Consider the following 10,034-nt stretch of genomic DNA (forward strand, 5'->3'; position numbering starts at 1 on the left):
CCCCCTCCTTCTCTCTCTCCCCCCCTCCTTCTCTCTCTCCCCCCTTCTCTCTCTCTCCCCCCTCCTTCTCTCTCTCCCCTCCTCTCTCCTCCCTTCTCTCTCTCCTCCCTTCTCTCTCTCCTCCCTTCTCTCTCTCCTCCTCTCTCTCCCCCCCCTCCTTCTCTCTCTCCCCCCCTCCTTCTCTCTCTCCCCCCCTCCTTCTCTCTCCCCCCCCCTTCTCTCTCTCTCTTTCCCCCCCCCCCCCCCCCCCCCGGCCAGGAATGTAGGCTGTATCTCCTATTTATAATGTGACATCCGCCTGCCGTTCAGTAATAATGTACAATATTTCTTCAAGTTTTGTAAACACAGAATAAATATAACTTTATGTAAATGTTTATATCACTGATACCTGAACCGGAATAAAGCACCGGATCGTGACCCCTCGCCAGTCCCCCCCCCACCCCGCTCCCAGTTTAGCCCAGGACCCCGATTTCCCATCTGCAGGGGTAAATCTCAATCTAATCTTCACAAACAGTCGAGTGAAGGAATGATGAGTCTGGAACAGGCTCCTGTGGGAGACACTGGAATGAGTTGCTGGCGACCATTGCTGGAGTATTGTGTCCAATTCTGGGCCCCACACTTCAGGGAGGATGTGAAGGCCTTCGAGAGATTCCAGAAAAGATATACGAGAATGATTCCAGGGATGAGGGATTACAGTTAACTGGATAGACGGGAGAAGCTGGGGTTGTTCTCCTTGGAGCAGAGAAGGTTGAGAGCAGATTTGATAGAGATGTTCAAAATGATGAAGGGTTTAGATCGAGGAAATAAAGAGTAACTTTCCAATGGCTGAAGGGTCGATGAGCAGAAGGCACAGATTCAAGGTGATTGACAAAAGAACCAGGGGCGAAATGAGGAAGAACTGTTTCTGCAGCGAGTGGTTAGGATCTGGAATGCACTGCCTGGTGGTGGAGGCAGATTCAGTAGTCACCTTCAAAAGGGAATGGGGTAAATACTTGAAGGGGGAAAGATTGCAGGGATATAGGGAAGGAGCGGGAGTAACTGGATTGCTCATCGAAAGAGCCGGTGCAGACTCGATGGGCCGAATGGCTGTACTATTCTATGATTCTCTGAGCTGTGGAGCTCTCCCACCTCCATAGGGCCACACTGAGCAGGAAAGGCCCAGGCTCCATCCCTGGCCTGCGCAGAACTCACGGAGGGGCATCGGGGCACCCCTGGGGGCAGACAAGAGTCACCGTGGCCCCTGGTCGATCCCTGGGGTCGGACAGAGTCACCGTGGCCCCTGGTCGATCCCCGGGGTCGGACAGAGTCACCGTGGCCCCTGGTCGATCCCCGGGGTCGGAAAGAGTCACCGTGGCCCCTGGTCGATCCCCGGGGTCGGACAGAGTCACCGTGGCCCCTGGTCGATCCCCGGGGTCGGACAGAGTCACCGTGGCCCCTGGTCGATCCCCGGGGTCGGACAGAGTCACCGTGGCCCCTGGTCGATCCCCGGGGTCGGACAGAGTCACCGTGGCCCCTGGTCGATCCCCGGGGTCGGACAGAGTCACCGTGGCCCCTGGTCGATCCCCGGGGTCGGGCAGAGTCACCGTGGCCCCTGGTCGATCCCCGGGGTCGGACAGAGTCACCGTGGCCCCTGGTCGATCCCTGGGGTCGGACAGAGTCACCGTGGCCCCTGGTCGATCCCCGGGGTCGGACAGAGTCACCGTGGCCCCTGGTCGATCCCCGGGGTCGGACAGAGTCACCGTGGCCCCTGGTCGATCCCCGGGGTCGGACAGAGTCACCGTGGCCCCTGGTCGATCCCCGGGGTCGGACAGAGTCACCGTGGCCCCTGGTCGATCCCCGGGGTCGGGCAGAGTCACCGTGGCCCCTGGTCGATCCCCGGGGTCGGAAAGAGTCACCGTGGCCCCTGGTCGATCCCCGGGGTCGGACAGAGTCACCGTGGCCCCTGGTCGATCCCCGGGGTCGGACAGAGTCACCGTGGCCCCTGGTCGATCCCCGGGGTCGGACAGAGTCACCGTGGCCCCTGGTCGATCCCCGGGGTCGGACAGAGTCACCGTGGCCCCTGGTCGATCCCCGGGGTCGGACAGAGTCACCGTGGCCCCTGGTCGATCCCCGGGGTCGGACAGAGTCACCGTGGCCCCTGGTCGATCCCCGGGGTCGGACAGAGTCACCGTGGCCCCTGGTCGATCCCTGGTGGTAGGACAGCCCTGCAGGATAAGCTAAATGCCTCACCTCCGGCCTCCAATCAACCAAACCCCCGAACCAGTCTCCGCTCTCCCCTCTCCCTCCCCCTCTCCCCTCTCCCCTCTCCTCCTCTCTCTCGTCCCCTCTCCCCTCCCCTCTCCTCTCCTCTCCCCCTCCCCTTTCCCCTCCTCTCCTCTCCCCCCTCTCCCCTCTCCTCTCCCCTCCCCTCTCCTCTCTCCCCTCTCCTCCTCTCCCCTCTCCTCCTCTCTCTCGTCCCCTCTCCTCTCCCCCTCCCCTTTCCCCTCCTCTCCTCTCCCCCCTCCCCTCCCCCCTCTCCTCTCCCCTCCCCTCTCCTCTCACCTCTCCCCCTCCCCTCCTCTCCCCTCTCCTCTCTCTCGTCCCCTCCCCCTCTCCTCTCCCCTCCCCCTCTCCTCTCCCCTCCCCCTCTCCTCCCTCCCCCTCCCCTCTCCTCCCTCTCCCCCCTCCCCTCCTCTCCCCCCTCCCCTCCTCTCCCCCCTCCCCCTCCTCCTCCCCCCTCCCCCTCCCCCTCCCCTCCCCCCACAATTCACAATTCAAATCGCTTTATTGGCATGATAAGTTACATCTTATGTTGCCAAAGCATCAAAATACATTTATGGTTGAGCACATAAACGCAGTTCTATTCATAGTGTATAAACAGGTATATCCCTGAGTGTATAAATATACATTCGCCTTGTTTATATATACTCTTGTCTTAGTTTACTGGTTGTCCCTCTGTTCATGGCAAGCTGTAACATGGTGTGCCGCCAGTGTTACACAGCTTCTCTCCTCCCCCAGTAGGAATGGGAGTTTTTGGTTGTCATTCAGATTTCTGAATTCAGGGCATATTTGTGAGAATTTTTGGTAGAAATTCTCCCTGATGCCCTGATATTTTCCACAGGCTGTGAGGAAGTGCATCTCTGTCTCCACTACTCCCTGACTGCAGTGACTCTCCCCCTTCTCTCCTCTCTCCCCCTCCTCTCCTCTCTCCCCCTCCTCTCCTCTCTCCCCCTCCTCTCCCCTCTCCCCCTCCTCTCCCCTCTCCCCCTCCTCTCCCCTCTCCCCCTCCTCTCCCCTCTCCCCTCCCCCCTCCCCTCCCCCCTCCCCTCCCCTCCCCTCCCCCTCCCCTCCCCCCTCCCCTCCCCTCCTCCTCCCCCCTCCCCTCCCCTCCTCCTCCCCCCTCCCCTCCCCTCCTCCTCCCCCCTCCCCTCCCCTCCCCTCCCCCTCCCCCCTCCCCTCCTCCTCCCCCCTCCCCTCCCCTCCCCTCCTCCTCCCCCCTCCCCTCCCCTCCTCCTCCCCCCTCCCCTCCCCTCCTCCTCCCCCCTCCCCTCCCCTCCTCCTCCCCCCTCCCCTCCTCCTCCCTCTCCTCCTCCTCCCTCCCCTCCCCTCCCCTCCCCTCCTCCTCCCTCCCTCCCCTCCCCTCCCCTCCTCCTCCCTCCCCTCCCCTCCCCTCCTCCTCCCTCCCCTCCCCTCCTCCCTCTCCTCCCCTCCCCTCCTCCTCTCCTCCCCTCTCCTCTCTACCTCTCTCCAATCTTTGTCCCTGGCCTGCAGTTGCTTTCCTCTCCCAAGAGAGAGAACATTGTCTGCTTCCGTCTGCTCCTCCACTGCGGCTGCGCGGCATTACGCCGCGCTGGGCGGAACCAGACGGAGGACGCATGCGCAGCGATCTGCCAGGTGGCCGTGGAGCCAAAATGGGAAGAGTGGGAACGAGTCGAAGGAGGGAGGGAGACAGGAGGGGAGAGGAGGGAGGGAGAGAGGGGAAGGGAAGGAGGGAGGGAGAGGGGCAAGGAGGGAGAGAGGGGGAAGGAGACAGGAGGGGTTTTGTGGGCGGTCTGGTCAGTGAGCAGCAGGTAAATGGTGCTGGCACTCCTGCCTCTGACCTTGGTCGGTGGTCAGGGACACAGGGCAGCTGGAAGTCCCACTCCAGCACACAGGGCAGTGTCGTGGGACAATAGGAAATGTAGGGCCTTGTTACACAGATTGTTTTAGAACTGTATATATGTGATAAATCCAGAAAGTGGAACAAGGAACTCAAAGAGGCTGGATGTTAGAATTAACACGAGTACTTTATTAACAACTGGGAAACCCGTTTACAGACAGCCGGCATCAGCATCCTGGCATTCCACCTTGTGCTGACCTATACAGGAAGCAAACCTCTGACCTTAGTAGCAGCATTGGCTACAGCACCACCTGGTGGATAACCTTAATCATAACATCCCAGATTACGATATCCCTCCCCCCTTAAGATTTCAGTATGAATTTCTTAACAAACAACCATTCCTGAGGGTCACATAAGGAGTCTCCATTCATCATGTTCCATACTTGACGAATCTAACAGTTCAGTATCAATCTCTCTGGTGGCTTGCGAGACCTTTGTGAACGTCTAACAGTAAAGTCCCTGCTTGTTTGTGGTGAAGCCACCAGCTGCTCCTGAGCAGTGCTCAGAGTATCTGACTCTGCAACGATGGTTTCCTCTTGATGGATAGGTTCCTGTGGAATTATCTCTGTCCCTGGTGGTGGCACCACAGATGCACTTGGATAACTGGGGGCAACCCTGTCTTCAGTCATTGCATCTGGAACCTTCATTTCAATTTCCCCTTGTCTGGGGAGTATCTGATCTACATGTCTGCGTACTACCCTACCATCTCCCAACATGACCTTGTATGATACTGGTGATACTGGACCTGTCATTGAGTCTATGAAGCCAGGAATCCACTTTGGTCCATAACTGAAATTCCTGGTAAGGATCGCATCTCCTTCTCCAAAACTTCGTCTCTTTGTTCTTTTGTCATGGTTCTCTTTTTGTTTGTTTTGTCTGTTTTCCATTTTCCTTTTTAGGTCTGGGTGGACAAGTTCAAGAGTGGAGCGTAGTCTACGACCTAATAACATCTCAGCAGGAGAGAGTCCTGTGGTGGATTGAGGTGTTAATCTGTAGCTGAACAGAACCCGTGACACTTTGGCTGCTAAACTCCCTTCTGCACTTTTTTTCATCATCTCCTTAAATGTTTGTACGGCTCTCTCCACAAGTCCATTCGAGGACGGATGATATGGAGCTGAGTTCACCTGCACTATGCCATTTTTTCTCAAGAACTCTTTTGTCTCTGTACTCACAAAACAAGTGGCATTGTCACTCACCATGATCTCCGGTAGCCCTTGATTATTGAAGCTCCGACTCAGGCAGTCTATAGTAGTAGTGGCGGAAGCAGAATTTACAGGATAAACATCCATCCATTTGGAATGTGCATCAATGATTATGAAGAACATCTTCCCCATGAATGGACCCGCATAATCTAAGTGCAATCTTCTCCATGGTTTATCCGGCCACTCCCAGGGGTGGAGAGGAGCCGCTGCTGGTGCCTTCCGGTGTTCCTGACAAGTGCTGCATGTCTTGACTAGATATGGTGAACTTCCTGCCATATATGTACTTGTGGAACCTCTGTAACCCAAACATTACTGCTAACCCCTCTTTTTCTAACTGGGAATAGTTTTTTTCCGCTGGTGTTAGAGTTCGGGACATAAACCCTATTGGTCTTTCAGTTCCATCTTCCATGCAGTGTGAAAGAACTGCCCCCACCCCGTAAGGTGAAGCATCACAAGAGAGAATGATGTCGTTCTCTGCATTGTAGTGAACCAGCACATCCGACGACAGCATCAGTTTCTTGGACTGTTCAAATGAAACCCCCTGCTCCTCTCCCCACTGCCACTGTGTCTCCTTGCGCAGTAGTTTGTGAAGAGGTGCTAACACAGTTGACAAGTTTGGTAAAAACCTGTTATAATAGTTCAGCAGTCCCAGGTAAGCTTTTAACTCAGCCACATTTGTAGGAGCAGGGGCGTCCTGCAGTGCTTGTACCTTCTCCTTGAGTGGATGGAGCCCAGTGGCGTCCACTCTGTGTCCCAGGAGCACTGCCTCATTCCCCAGGAAAGTGCACTTACTCCTGCACCTGCCCTCTCCAATCTCTGTAGTACCTCTCTCTCAGAGTGCTCAGATGCTCCTGGTCGGTTCTTCCCGTCACCAGAATGTCATCCAGATAGATGGAAACATGTGGAATCCCTTGCAGTACACCTTCGATTGTTCTCTGGAAGATAGCTGGACTAGGTGAGACACCAAACGGTAAGCGGCTATATGTAAACAAGCCCTTGTGTGTATTTATGGTGACATACTTCTTTGATTCGTCATCCAGTGTAATCTGCAAGTAGGCATGACTCATATCCAACTTTGTGAATTTCTTTCCTCCAGCCAGGTTTGCAAAGAGATCCTCTGTTTTGGGAATCGGATACTGCTCTAGTTTGGACACCCGATTGACAGTCAATTTATAGTCTCCACAGAGTCTTACCGAATTGTCCGGTTTTAAAACAGGTACTATGGGAGCTGCCCATTCCGAACATTTCACCGGCTCCAGTATGTTCTCTCTCAATAGACGGTCAAGCTCAGCCTCTACCTTTGGCTTCATGGCATAAGGCACAGGTCGTTGTTTAAAAAACCTTGGCGGTGCCTCCTTGTCTACATAAATCTTAGCTGGGGGGGGCCATTAAATGTGCCAAGTTCCTCCTTGAACTCTCATGTTCACTCAACACTTCTTGCAAAGTCAACTGTTTGCCCGCATCTATTTGATGTACTGCTCCCCAGTCTAATTTAAGTTCTTTTATCCAGCCCCGACCTAACAGGTTTGGTCCGGTACCCGATACTATAACTACAGGTAGCTGTTCCACTGTGTCCCTGTGTTGCACAGTTACCTTAGCTGTACCTAATGTCGCTACTCGTTCACCTGTATATGTTTTAAGATGCAGGGAGCAAGGCTTTAACTCTGGAACTTTTTCACGGTTCCACAATTTTGAGTACTCTGCCTTGTTCATTATGGTCACGCCGCACCCTGTATCCACTTCAAAGTTCACCATAGAGTCATTTACTGTCAGTTGCAATGTGGTAGGAGCCACTTTTGGAATGTTCTCTAACATGCTATACATTATGAACATGTCCTCTTCTTCCTCAGCTTCCCCGCTGATGTGGTGTGCTCCATGTTTTTTCACTTCTCTCCCTTGGTTTTGCTGTCCTCCCCCTTTTGGTTTGGATTCCTCCACAGGTGATTTCGCCCTGCAAGCTCGTTTTATGTGTCCTTGTTTCCCACACTTGTAGCACTTTTCCTCCAGAAACCGGCATTCACTCGCCAGGTGATCACCCTTGCATCTATAACATGCCTTCACATGCTCACATTGTGGTTTCTGACGCATGTTCAACTTGTGCACAACAACCTGGCCTGCAACTTGCGTAGCATTAGCCCTTTCTGAACCCTATATTTCTTTTACATCTCGGTTCGCTCTCTCTATGGCTTGAGCAAGTTCCAATGCTTTTTCATAAGTAAGCCCAGTCTCGGATAATAATCTACGCTGCATTCGGTTGTCCATAATTCCGCAAACTAGCCTATCTCGCAGCATTTGCTTCAGGTTGTTCCCATAATTGCAATCTTGTGCTAATTTACGCAACACCCTGTTCCTTGAATTCAACTTGAACCGCTGTACAATCTCACTAGGCTTAGGGTTGAAATGTTCTTTTAGCAAAGCCACTAATTCAACAACTGACTTGTCTCCAGGCTTTTCAGGACTGAGCAGATTTTTCATCAAACTGTAGGTTTGGCTTCCCACTGAACTAAGCAGAATGGCTTTCCTTTTTCCGGCATCATTTATTTCATTTGCTTCGAAAAAATAACCCAACACTTCACAGTATTCTTCCCAGGTTTGTGCTTGAATATCAAAAGCGGAAACCATTCCTATCGTGGCAGCCATGCTCGTTTCCAGCTTGTAGCTAACTTTAGCTCGTGATTTTGTTGTTTAAACATCCTGGCAGACTTTTCTTCTTTATGCAGGGTCCTTTAGTTGCCTCGTCTCCAAATGTGATAAATCCAGAAAGTGGAACAAGGAACTCAAAGAGTCTAGATGTTAGAATTAACACGAGTACTTTATTAACAACTGGGAAACCTGTTTACAGACAGCCTGCATCAGCATCCTGGCATTCCACCTTGTGCTGACCTATACAGGAAGCAAACCTCTGACCTTAGTAGCAGCATTGGCTACAGCACCACCTGGTGGATAATCTTAATCATAACATCCCAGATTACTATTTAGTATATAAAAGATATTGCAAACCATTTATTTTGTTCAAGCTATCATGGTTAATATCTACTGCAAATATAATTAATTAGTTTGTTTAATTTTTGTCAGTTAAAGCCTAAAATGAGGTGTAACACCTGCTACATCTCATAGAGTTATACAGCACAAAAAGAGGCCCTTCGGCCTATCGTGTCCACGCCGGCCATCAAGCCCTGTCTATTCTAATCCCATTTTCCAGCACTTGGTCCATAGCCTTGTATGCTATGGCGTTTCAAGTGCTCATCTAAATGCTTCTTGAAGGTTCCTGCCTCTACCACCCTTTCAGGCAGTGAGTTCCAGATTCCAACCACCCTCTGGGTGAAAACGTTCTTCCTCAAATCCCCTCTAAACCTCCTGCCCCTCACCTTAAATCTATGCCCCCTTGTTATTGACCCCTCTACTAAGGGGAAAAGTTCCTTTCTATCCACCCTATCTATGACCCTCATAATTTTGTATACCTCAGTCAGGTCCCCCCTCAGCCTTCTCTGCTCCAAGGAAAACAACCCCAGCCTGTCCAGTCTCTCTTCATAGCTGAAGCGCTCCAGCCCAGGTAACATCCTGGTGAATCTCCTCTGCACCCTCTCTACTGCAATCACATCCTTCCTATAGTGTGGCGACCAGAACTGCACACAGTATTCCAGCTGTGGCCTAACTAGCGTTTTGTGCAGCTCCATCATAACCTCCCTGCTCTTATATTCTATGCCTCGGCTAATGAAGGCAAGTATCCCATATGCCTTTTAAACCACCTTATCTACCTGTCCTGCTGCCTTCAGGGATCTATGTACATGCACACCAAGGTCCCTCTGATCCTCTGTCCTTCCTAGGGTCCTACCATTCATTGTGTATTCCCTTGCCTTGTTAGTTCTCCCAAAATGCATCACCTCACACTTTTCAGGGTTAAATTCCATTTGCCACTGTTCTGCCCATCTAACCATCCCGTCTATATCGTCCTGTAGCCTGAGGCTTCCCTCCTCACTATTTACCACTCCACCAATTTCTGTGTCATCTGCGAACTTACTGATCATACCTCCTACATTCATATCTAAATCATTAATGTACACTACAAACAGCAAGGGACCCAGCACCGATCCCTGCGGTACACCACTGGACACAGGCTTCCAGTCACAAAAACAACCTTCGACCATCACCCTCTGCCTCCTGCCACTAAGCCAATTTTGGATCCAATGTGCCAAATTGCCCTGGATCCCATGGGCTCTTACCTTCTTTACCAGTCTCCCATGTGGGACTTTGTCAAAAGCCTTACTGAAGTCCATGTAGACTACATCAATGGCATATGTATAACTCTATGAGAGAGATATAGCAGGAATGACGTATGAAGAGAGATTGGGTCGATTGGGCTTATATTCGCTAGAGTTTAGAAGAATGAGAGGGGATCTCATTGAAACTTTAAAAATTCTAACAGGACTGGACAGACTAGATGCAGGAAGGATGTTCCCGATGGCGGGGGAGCCCAGAACCAGGGGTCACAGTGTAAAGATAAGGGGTAAGCCATTTAGGACAGAGATGAGGAATTTCTTCACCCAGAGAGTGGTGAACCTGTGGAATTCTCTACCACAGAAGGCAGTTGAGGCCAATTCATTAAATATATTCAAGAAGGAGTTGGATCTATTTCTTAGGGCTAAAGGGATCAAGGGATATGGGGAGAAAGCAGGGACCGGGTACTGAATTTG

The sequence above is a fragment of the Somniosus microcephalus genome, chromosome 9 (genome assembly GCF_052327205.1).
Source record: "Somniosus microcephalus isolate GS21.2 chromosome 9, FLI_Smic_1.0, whole genome shotgun sequence".
Taxonomy (NCBI): Eukaryota; Metazoa; Chordata; class Chondrichthyes; order Squaliformes; family Somniosidae; genus Somniosus; species Somniosus microcephalus.